Consider the following 12,224-nt stretch of genomic DNA (forward strand, 5'->3'; position numbering starts at 1 on the left):
TACATGTATCATCTAGTAAATACGCGTACTCATGACAGTGCATGGATAACTTGATTGCTCTGATAGACCAAACACCTTCACTCAGTCCCTTTAAGTTTGGGTTATTCATGTTCGGCCGTTACTTTTATCAGAAATGTATTCTTGCAGGCCGTACACTCCAATACCAGAAAGGGATGGAGATATAACCACACAGTTCATAGACACTCTGGTCACTGACAAGAAGTGAGTCTTGATTTGTTTATAGTTATTGCACATAAGCACATATTGTATCTTTGTTGGTATTTCATTAAAAAGTTTAACTTGAGTGGTTTTTTAAACTTGCATAATTTGTAACTTGTGACATTTTATTGAAATTAATTTCAAGAGCTCTGTAAATCATTTGAATTATTTTTAAGGGCAATGTCGTTAACAGTACAAAGCAGGGATGGCATTTGTTGTTTGAAAAGGTGTTATCGACTATCGTTGGAGTTGCCCCACCGATAGCGACGGTATCGAATTAACAATGAGCAGACACTGTTCACCGATAGTTATCGCGTGACTTGGCAGCTGGTAAAACTATCGTATTATCGTGCCTGAAAAGATCGAGGATTGTGGGAAGGGATAGGAAAAAGTGTTAGAGTTATCAGAGCGTGCAAGTTATCAGAGCACTGTCATAAGTCCATGTATTTATTAGTAGATAAATGTACATATGCAAACTATATATAAATCGAATGCATCGATGGCTTGTTGCAAATTAAAAGGATTCTAGTGTGAAAATTAAAAAAATTTCATCAGAAAGTATAGAAACTTTTCTATCATTTGAGATTGGTTTGTTGTTTTAAGTGATGTGATTGCCAGGACATTTTCAGATTACAATCGCCAAAACTTGATCGCTGTTGAAATGCTAAAAAAAACATCTTTTTCTTTTGAGCATTTTAACCAAAATCAAGTTTGCCGATTTTTCTTTAAAACACTTGAATTACATAATTTTTTATCATATATTTCAATACATCAGAGTCTTGACTTTCGAATGAGCCAATGTTTGACATGGTGAGACAGACATTGGTTGATGTTGATAGGATTTCCTCAAAGCTCTACCACAGAATTGTTCAATGGTATAAGCTCGAAACTTGTGACATCACAATTTCCATATTTGGTGTTGTGTGCTCTTACCGCTTATTTTATCGCTTACTGCTTATATTTATCATTTACGATAATGATGGTAGTGGCAGGCGAAAGTAGGACAACTCCACAGAACCAATGAAGATGACAAAGGAATTCGTGTCATTTATTAGCTCCCTATGTACAGATTATTTCTATGATAAATAACTCGGATTCCAAGCACTATACCATGTTTTCCCGATGACATTATGCACTTGCCCTCTCTTTTCATTGTGATGTTGAGGGGCACGACTGAGACTAGTTAATTTTAAACATTGCGTGATCTTGCGAAAGTGATCGACATATAGTCCAGCAACTGCAGGTCACAATTTAATCGATGTGATTTCTTTACCTTTATCAACGACAGTATATTTATTGAAGCATAGTTAATTAACCCTGAACATGTGTTTGTATTGGTCGGGCGTTAGCGCGATCCCGGGCATTGTTGATTATTTAGAATTCTGGTTTATCATTAGCGCTCTCTGGGTTCAACAGCACCGATTGTCACAGAAAAGCGCAGCCTCAATGGCAGCGAAAGGGATCGACTACCTAAGGCTAAATAATAATTATGACATATAATGGGAACCGCAACCAGATGTTTTTCATTGCAGGACATACTTTTGACACCCTGGTTTTCATAGTTCTATTATTTTTGTGTGTATTGAATATGGGCTCATTTAAAAGCCAAGACTGATGTATTGAACTATATAATAAACAAATTATATATTTTGTGTGCTTTAAGTTTATTCGAAGGTTAGCTCACTTTTCCTAGCTTTCGGAGGTCCATCGTTAAGCGGATGTTTGGTAAAATTTGAGTTTTGCAAACCTTTAGAAAAGTCATTAACAAAGATATTTTGCCAATGATGGTAATAACGATGTCTAAGAACTACTAAAAGTTTAGTTTTATCTCTATGTTTCTCTCTACTGTTCGAGTTAACCAAGTTGAGGTCGAGTTATGTAAAGCAATTTGTCATTGCGTGGGAACGGACCAAACAAATCCGTTCAAGTTAACCATATGTTCAAGCTATCCGAGGGCAATAAGTATCAGGTTATACTATTTTTTATTATTCGATAACGATATATTAGTTTCAGATCTTTCTATAGGTTAAAAGTAGGCAACATGTTCATATCGAGAAAGACAACTATCGCAATCGACTATCGAGCTATCGTGCAACCCTAGTATAAAGCTTGAAGGTGATGAGGGTCTAACGATTTGCACTAGGCATGCTAAGAAGCTGAGATATCAATATTCTTTCTGTGAAGTGTATACTGTAAGTGGTCATCAGAATCTCTTTTCAAAATGTCTCAAATGGAATGTAGATGAACGAGATGGTTTGTTAGAACTTTCATGCAACCTCATTCCTCAAAATATTTTCACAAATACAGTGCACCCTCGAGATATGATGTTAATCCGTTCCAAGGTTGGCATCGTATAGTGAAAAAATTGAATGTAGGGGTATAGAAGCCATTGTAATTACATAATGCAAAGATAAATCGTAAAAATTGTCCAAGATTTTATAAAAATGTTGTACATATTAAAAATTAGTAACAAAATAATATGTTAATTTTCGTAGCTATAGTTACCTATAGTAGCTGCATTGTATGAAGTGCACCTAGTGATTATAATCTGCAGAACTGTAAAATGCAACATCATGTGTGTACGAAATGCAGTACGCATGGTAAGGAGTTCTTACTATCAAGACGTACGTACAACATAAGCTTTTAATTCACTTCAAATTTGTTTATCTTACTAAACACACATTCAAAGTTAGTTAAAGCTGAGTTTCAGTATGTATTTTTAACTATTTCATTAAGTTTTAACTTTTCATCACTAAAATCTTTTCGCTTCCCAGCTTTTACTATAGCCTTTAGCGAGTCTGGTTAAAACCTTTTTAAACCTAACTTGACCGTAAAGGCCGTGCGTTGCAATTCTCAAAAGCGGCCTCTCGTACACTTGACCATATAATTGTCATCAAAAAATGAAATTTTATTTACTATACAGTAGTGTACGCACATACCTTTGGAGTAACGTGACTTGAACTGTTGATCAAGTTTATTATTTTTGGGTCGTGAAAAGCAGAAATTGCCAGGAAGACACAACTTTGTTGCTGGTACAGAGAGTGCTCGAAGAAAATAAGCTAACTTATGCGGAGTGCGGATTATTACTTATTGAGGATGACGCTTGCTCGTGCACTGTAAATGCTGGTGCAGTGCAGAAAATTGCTAGCTAGCTAACATTTGTAAAAGGATTCAGAGAAGGTTGTACAGTAGTTTGTCTTGAATGACACGTGCACAAAAATCAATGTGCCCATACATACAAACGTGTGTACGTATTTATACCCTAAACGGCATGGTTTTAGCATCTTCTAGAAAGTAATATGGATGCGTCAACTATCTTGAGTAGCTAGTTATATATTAGTTACATACATAGGATGATTTGTATTTACGTAGTAAAAAACAAGCCCATCTACAAAGACATGGTTAAACAAGAAAATAAAACATAAAATCAAAATGAAATAAATAAAACATAAAATTTATTGAATCAAGCACGAAAAAAATGCCAAACAAGGAAGATAAATAATGATATGCATTGTACAGTAATGTTTTTATGTACCAGTTCACAACGGTAAATCAACACTTCAAACTTTTCTGTCGATGTAGGATTTTATGTCTCTTCTACATCTCGTGTATTGCTTTCAACTCCTTCAAGTCGTCAGTCGTAAGCTCCTCGTGCTTGCTTTAACGAATTTCTTATTTTTAATAATTGCAATTGTTGACTGGTTGCAAACATATTCCTTAGCAATATTAACAATACAGGCATCTTCTTATTTATTTATGGCCTCCAACTCTGTTGTCATGGAAATCATTTTTCCTTTGTCTTGTAGAGGGATTATAACGCTAAAATTGGATACTCGCTCTCGATTATGTGCTTGTCATAAAATTTCCCTTGTGGAATGCTGACTTGAGAGAAGTCAGTCATCGTGTCTCTTCTAAACGTTGTGAAATGTTTTCGGCAGACCGCATTTCGTCGTCTTTGTTATTTTGATGTGCGTTATGAGCACACCGGCTGCCAAATTTTAACTCGGGCAAAACTTTTCTCAAATTCGTATGGTGAAATAAAATTTGCATAGCGAGGTGATGATCTCACGCTGTTCAACTTCGTAAGGTGAAAAAATTGTATATCAGGTACTCGTATCTCCAGGGTGCACTGTATAATAGAGACGTTATACTTACCTGCAGGTACTCTGTAGGTGATATGCTTGCTGGCTGTATTATATTTTAATCTTTATTAATATTTTCACAAATATACTTCATGCATTCAATAAAACCGTGTCTATTGTTCTTACGCATCTATTTCATCATCATTGTAATGCTGTCACTTTCAGCACTGATATCTTATAACCTACCGTGAAAATTCGTTTAATTTTTCAACCCTTGGCTCGAAGGAGTACATATCAATGTCTGATAAACATGACGAGCCTGTTGGTTACCTGTGATAATCAAAAAATGCTGCAAAAATTATTTGTGCTGTTTGGCAGGAAGTATGGGTCACATGATTAAATTATGACTAGACGATTAGACCAAGCCGAAACAAAACTGTCAAGTAGCGAGCATTTATATTTGATATGGGGTCTTCGGTAAAACCCGAAGTTTTTGTCATAAACTAGTGCTACAAGAAGTTTTATATTGAGCCCTTTATTGACCTCTAATTTCACCTGAGAACATTACCTTTCAAAACAATAACGAGTTGGATTAACTACGTCAGAGAAATAAACTGATTCCGATCTACGCCGTTTCGTGATGGCGGCGATTAACTCTTCATTTTTGAGCTTTTAAGAGCGTGTAATCACATTTCCACATATTTTGCACGTACAACATAGCAGAGTAAGACATAGTGAATGTTTTGATACCAAATAACTGTAATGTGAATTTTGTTGCAAGTCAACCTTTAAAGATGATGAGGGTATAATGATATGAACATAGGCATGCTAAGTAGCTGAGATATACATACTCCTTCTGTGAAATATAGACTGTGAGTCATTCTCTTTGATGTTTTAACACATTTACTCTTTTCTATGAGGACTTAGTCTATGTCTTACGCTACTCTATGGTCAAGGAGATCGGAGGTCAACTGGTCATTTCTGAAGAAGCTAGGCATACCCTTTCCAAGTATCTGTATACTATATACATGGTGAGTTCTTGTTTCATGTATCTATAATAATAGTCTGTACTGTAGTATAATACAATGCATGTACTTTGTGTGCTTGTTTATGACTCTAATGCACATAAGTGTGCACTTATTTCATAATAACATCTTACTAAGAGCAGAGGTGATATTGATATTCTGTTGACTCTCATTAAACCTTTTCCACCCCGTTCCCGTAACTTTACGTGTTGAGAGCGCTGTATCAGCGCATCAAACCTGTGTATGCCCGTCGGATCTGAGTCTTCGGTAGGTCATTTTTAAATTCATTTAGTTATTTTAAAAACGACACTAAAATGTTTAACTAATAATTTGAGGAGTTCTAAAAGATATCATACTACTATTTTGAGGCTATATTTAGTCCCTTATACGCATATGCAAAAAGAACACGTCGCTAGAAGTTGAGCGTTCTTCATGGACAGCTTATCATCATGAACGGGCATGATATTTCAAGCGCTGCTAAAAAGATTCGTCTACCGGAACATATCAACTGGTTTGAAAGTGAAGCAGACGATTTTAGTGCAGAAGAATGTGAAGAAGACGATGAAAGTGAAAAAGAAGATCAACAGAGTGAATCGGAGTGTGAAAGTGAAACGGCCAGCGTTGAAAGAGGGTGTCGTGACGGATTTCAAAGAGGAGCCGATTTAAAACCCAAAGAATTTCATTTTGTTGGCAGCTTGGCAGGTGTAAGAAACCGAATTCTTGGACAGATAAGTATTTTTGGCTATTTAAAGCTGTTTATTACATCGGCCATCATGAATGTTATAATTAATGAAACAAGTAGATATGGCCTTCAAAAACATGGCATGCCTGGCAGCTTGTCGATGAAGAAGATATTTGGCGAGTTTTTGGTTCAATTTTGCTTATGGGTATTGTCAAGAAGCCTGCTCTGTCGTCTTACTGATCTACCAATCATTTGTTATCTACCCCAGTGTTTAGTAAAATGATTTCAAGAAACAGGTTTTCAATGGTTGTAAACAGTTTACATTTCACTGACAATTCGGGAAACCCTGCTGGCAATAAATTGTTCAAGCTAGGAAATGTTTTTGCCATGATATGTGACCGATTATCTTCTGTTTTGCTGCCTGGTAAATTTATATCTATAGATGAAAGCTTGCTAGCTTGGAAAGGGCAACTCAGCTGCAGGCAGTATATTCCATCTAAAAGATCTAGATTTGGAATAAAGCTATTTGCTCTCTGCGATGCTGTCTCTGGCTATGTGCACAAGTCATCTGATTACATTGGTGATGAGCGAGAGCAAGCCGAAGGAACTGGTAGAGGAATCACTCACAACATAGTCATGAAATTAATAAGTGGTTTACTAATATTAGGTCATTGTGATTTATGGATATTTTTTATAATTCGCCAGAGTTAGCAGCTGAACTTATAAAAAATAACACTCATATTTGTGGAACTTTGCGTCCAAACAGAAAATGTATCCCCAAAGATTTTAAAATGTGTAATGGAAAAGTAATTAAAAGAGGTGAGACAAGCTTTTCTAATGGAGAAAGTATGGTTGGCTGTTGGAGAGATAAAAAATATATTTCTTTAATTTCAAATATGCATAAAAACATGGAAGTCGCAGAGACAGGCAAAGTAAATTATATATGGGATATAGTTTGCACGTCAGCTGTTAGTTGGATTACAACAAATACACAGGAGGAGTTGACAAATCTGATCAAAATTTGCATATTATAACCATGAAATGATAGAAAAACTGTTTTTTCATTTGTTAGATGTTTGTGTATACAATGCGGCCATAGTTTAGAGAATCCTTAGCGGCTGTAAACTAACTTACTTAGAGTTTCGACAGAAATTAATTCATCAGATATTTGAATATACCGGTTCTTGTCGCAAAAACAGTATTCCACATGCTTCAACTTCTTCTACTCATCGAATAGTGCCAAATAGTTAAGGGAAAGGTAGACCAGCAAAATACAGAATTTGTAGTCACTGCAAAAGGCGCGCTGATGAAAACACCCCTAAGTCAAGCAAAACCAAATTTAAATGTCTAGCATGTGGAGTACCTTTGTGCGAGTCATGTTTTGATGCTTACCATGCTAAATAAATTCATTTCAAATTTTATCTAGCGTCTGCAAATGCTTCATTGCTTTGTATCACTTGCTTTTGTACATACACTTGCTAAAATGTTATTGTCTATGTATTGTATTTGTTGTGCCTTTACAGGTTGTATTTGTTGCAAACCGCCGTTTTTTAGGGCACCCACATTATCAAAGAGTTCAGTTCTCATGCTTTCTAGCAGTCCATGATTTGCTGTTTGTGTTTGTAACAAATGTTGCCTCCTGTCTTGTGCTGCTTCACCAAATGTGCCAATGCAGGCTCACAACTCAATTCTTTTTATGCACAATAATTTGTACTGCAGCACACATGAATTTGTGCAATGTGTTTATATGCAAAATTGTTACATAAATCTAGTTGCAAGAAATGCATAAGATCATAACTAAAGTCAGCAAAAATCATAACTATCAATATATAGATCTCAGGTTGTAAAGGCTTCACAAGCTGTCTGGAGGAGGAAAAAATCAGTCTAGAAAATATCTCGGCTTTCAAATGCATATTCATATGCATATTTCACGAAAGTTATAGCAGAGTTTGAACAGCCATGTCAGGTCTTGTAAGCTATCTCGTGCACTGCTTATCAACATGGCGTCATGAGCATTTCTAAGATCTGCACCCGCAATGCACAGGAGCGCCTGACTCTGCTTTTTTCTGCACTCGGACAACCACTTTTTTTGCTACATATTGCAAACATATATGACACCGTGCAGATGCTTATCATAAACAATTTTCTTAGAGCTTTTGCTTTTGAAAAATGTATCTATTATTGTTATTTTATGGTAAAAAGCTGACAGCTTCGTCCAATCAGAATATTGACCAAAATGTTTACAGCCGATTTGCAGGGAATAATTGGCTGCCTGTTGAGAAATTTCTAAGCTTTCTAATGCATATTCATTTGTAGCTGTATGCCAGTTTGCATGCAAGTTATAGCCAAGTTTAGGTGACCATGTCAAGCCTCCATTTTTCGCTGGTCATTAGCCCTTTTAAACCCATTGTAGCATATATGCTACATGTACTTTGAACCCTTACTGCTCTTTGCTAGTTGGTAATCCATTTGCTTTACTGGCATGAAAGCCCAATGTTGTCCATGTGCTACACAGTTTATGTGAAATATGATTGGACACTGCAGTCATGTGACCAATATCCACCATTTTGAAAAGCAACTGTGACATGTGGACAGACTGAGGAAAAAAGGGCTTTTCTCTGAGTGAATTTTCACCCTAAAAAGGTATGTAATCATATATATTTTGTTTTATTTGTGAAATAGACCTTCTATTTAACAAATGTTTATTGCAGTTTTAGAGATATTTTATACCAGAAGTACAGATTATATCACCTCATTTTCATGTTGCACCGGTGCTACATTGGGCTATTAGCAGCACATGATGATGGAATTCCTCCAGCATAGTACATATGTGCATATGATTGGCATAGCAACTAAATATACATTTTAGTAAAATAGTGAGATAATTGTACATAAAACTTATAATGATGAATAGTACTAATCATAATAAATAAAAGTAGTGATAATAATAATAGAATTTTTGGTAATACTTTTGTATATATATATATAGTAAATTTAGGGTATGTATAGAGTAAATTTGTTTTACATCAAAATTTCAGTAGGAAGAATAACAATTATAATAGCTATATAGACATTAATTATTAATATTGAATTTTCGTAAGAAACTTTCTTCTTTACAATTTATAAATCAATTGCATGAATCAAAAGAGACTATTGACATGTCTAAAAACTTGGTATAAAATAACCATAAATTTTGGATTTTTCACTCATTGTTCCATTTTTTAGCTTTATGGGGCCATGTCTCAACGAATATTAGCTGAAGATTTGATCAACAGGATAAACTGCGAGCAGAGTGAAGACGAACTAGAAGATATTGATGACAGTGATGAGGATGAAAACTACGAGACACCTCAAATTGAAGTGAGACATCGCAAATCTCAAGCTGTACAAACAAAAAACACAGGGTGTTCACATTCTATTTCTTCATTGAGAATCTGTTATTCTGCAGTTGTATACCCCTGTGGCAATAATTCTACCCAAATATGTCATTACTTCTATTGAAAAATGCTTGTATCTCATTCCAGGAACCACAGATGGAGACTGAGGATGACGAAGATGACATACCTTTAGTAAACTTTGCCAGAACTTCAACATCAAGCTGCAACCCAAGATGGCGAAAAAGAAAATTTGCATCACCCAATTCAGTTTTTCTAGGTGCTACACCACAGCCCCCTGTAAGCGCAAAAATCGACACACCCTATGAATATTTTCGACGGTTTACTCCAGACAGCATGTTCAACAATATTGTGAGCAATACCAATTTATACAGCACACAAAAGTGTGGAAAACCAATCAACATTAGCAACAAAGAACTTGAACAGGTAATTGGAATGTACTTTCATATGGGTCTAGTGAAGATGAATTCTGTCCGGCAATATTGGGAAACGGAAACATTTTATCCTCCTGTAGCGAGTGTGATGAGCAGAAATCGGTTTCAGGAAATACTAGCCACCTTGCATTTTGTCAACAACCTTGCAGTGACTGAGGATGACAAGAAAGATAAATTGTGGAAGCTGCGACCTTTTCTTGATCAAATGAAAGAATGTTGTCTGAAACTAACACCTACAGAATTTGTCTGCATTGATGAGATGATGTGCCAGTTTCGTGGCAAAACGAGCAAAATTCGGCAATATCTGAAAGGTAAACCACATCCTTGGGGATTCAAAATCTGGGCACGAACTGATCCGAGCGGAATTCTATATGACTTTGAGGTATATCAAGGTGGCACCGGAGTTCGGACAGAGCATGGTCAAGGCACGGATGTTGTTTTGAAGCTGACATCATCACTTCCTGTCAATGCCAACTACAAGGTTTATGCGGATAATTTTTTTACCAGCATTCCACTACTGAAGAAGCTAAAGGAAAAAGGTATGTTCTACACCGGAACGGTTAGAAAAAACAGACTAGCTGGCTGTCCACTTCTTGAAGACAAAGAACTGAAAACAAAAGGTCGTGTTGCACTGGATTACAGCGTTGAAGAAAACTTTCAAATTGCTGCTGTGAAATGGGAAGACAACAAATCAGTAACAATGCTGTCATCTCTCACAGGTGCACACCCAGTTTTAGAAGCAAAGAGATGGGATAAACAAAAAAAGTCATATGTCAAGATTCCCATGCCATCAGTAGTTGGAGATTATAACAAAAAAATGGGTGGAGTAGACCTTTTGGATTCGTTTTTGGCATCATTCAGGTTCAAGATGCGATCACGCAGATGGTACCTCTATCTCTTCTGGCATTTCATGATGGTAGCCTTAATAAATAGTTGGAATGTCTACAGAAAAGATTTTCAGTTGTTGAAACTACCCAAAAAGGAGATGCTAAGTCGTCGTCGATTTCAGGTATTGTAGAAGCTACATACACAATCAACACTGTCTGACATATTGTGCTACACAAAGTTTGTGATTTCTATACAGGTTGATGTCTTTTTTTAGTCATATCTTGCCTCAACACTAATAAAAGTCAACAGTCAGCCAAAGAGAGGACGTCCCTTGAATGCAAGTTCCAGTCCAGCATCACCTGCGCAACCACAAAAAAAGAGGCGTCATGCTCCAACAGATGATGTACGAAAAGATGGTTTAGCTCATTGGCCATCCAAAATTGATAAAAGAGGCAGATGTCAACTTTGTGAGACAAATTTCACAAACACCATATGCACCAAATGTGATGTGAGATTGTGTTTCAATGAAAGCCGAAATTGCTTCATGGACTTTCATAAATAGTTCTAGTGATATTCATATAAAAACATTTTTTTTGTGCTTCTACAATTTCGTGAACCCATAAATATTTGTGTGCTGCATCATTCATTTATTATCTTTCAGTTTAGTACTATCATTTTTGTAATTTGAGTAATAAAAGTTTGAACAGATATTATGCCCAATGCATATACTGCTATGCTGCTTTATGCCCAATGTTGCGTATATGCAACATTTTGAAAAATAAATCCAGGTTGCTATGATGGTGAAATTTTTATGTATATATGTTCAGTGCATGGTATACAATTAAATAATGCAAGAAAAAAAATTTTAGCATTGGGATTTATACTTGTGGGTTTAAGAGGGTTAAGGCGACACGCTGAGAATTTTGAGCGGCGCTCCTGCATTGCATCGAAGATCATAACTCCACTTTCAATGTTCTTGGACGACCAATTTCTTTTACAAATTGTTGTGAACATATGAATCCATGTAAATATTATTTGTACAACATTGTCAATTACTTTTATTAATTAGAAAACACAATTGAAAATGACGAACAAAAATAAAAATTTGGTAGCTTCAACAAATTGAGACTTGCAGGCAAACAATTGCAAGCTATCTACAAAAAAAGTATGCTTGTAATAAATTGTTTGTAAAATTGTAAGCTTGTAGAGAACTTTCTCAGCATTCCTATGCATGTTAATTTATGTATCTACCTCAATTTTGATGAAAGTTGATGCAGTTTTCACGCAGTCGTGTCGAAGGTTCAAATCTCCCTAGTAAATGCTCTGGTGCGCTGGAAAATTTCAAGCCGTAAGCGCGTGGTCGCTAAAGGGTTAATAGTTACACATTTGAGTGCTTTTCACACAGAATCCGCTATATAATGATATAGATCGGATCTCTTACATTCTCCTGTCAAGGTTTCTTTATCATTTGTTGCATTATGGGAAATCTATGCTGTTCTTTTAGTTTTTCCAGAAGGCAATCAAAAATATCTGAAGGAATACAGCAACTATATTTATCC

General features: G+C 35.9%; 1 protein-coding gene across 1 annotated transcript in view; it reads right to left on the reverse strand.

Annotated features, from left to right (window-relative positions):
- Positions 1 to 12,224, reverse strand: part of LOC137398366 (M protein, serotype 6-like) — a 526,470-nt gene that overhangs the window by 495,664 nt on the left and 18,582 nt on the right. The gene's annotated exons all lie outside the window — the stretch shown is intronic.

Source organism: Watersipora subatra, chromosome 6 (genome assembly GCF_963576615.1).
Source record: "Watersipora subatra chromosome 6, tzWatSuba1.1, whole genome shotgun sequence".
In the NCBI taxonomy this organism is placed as follows: Eukaryota; Metazoa; Bryozoa; class Gymnolaemata; order Cheilostomatida; family Watersiporidae; genus Watersipora; species Watersipora subatra.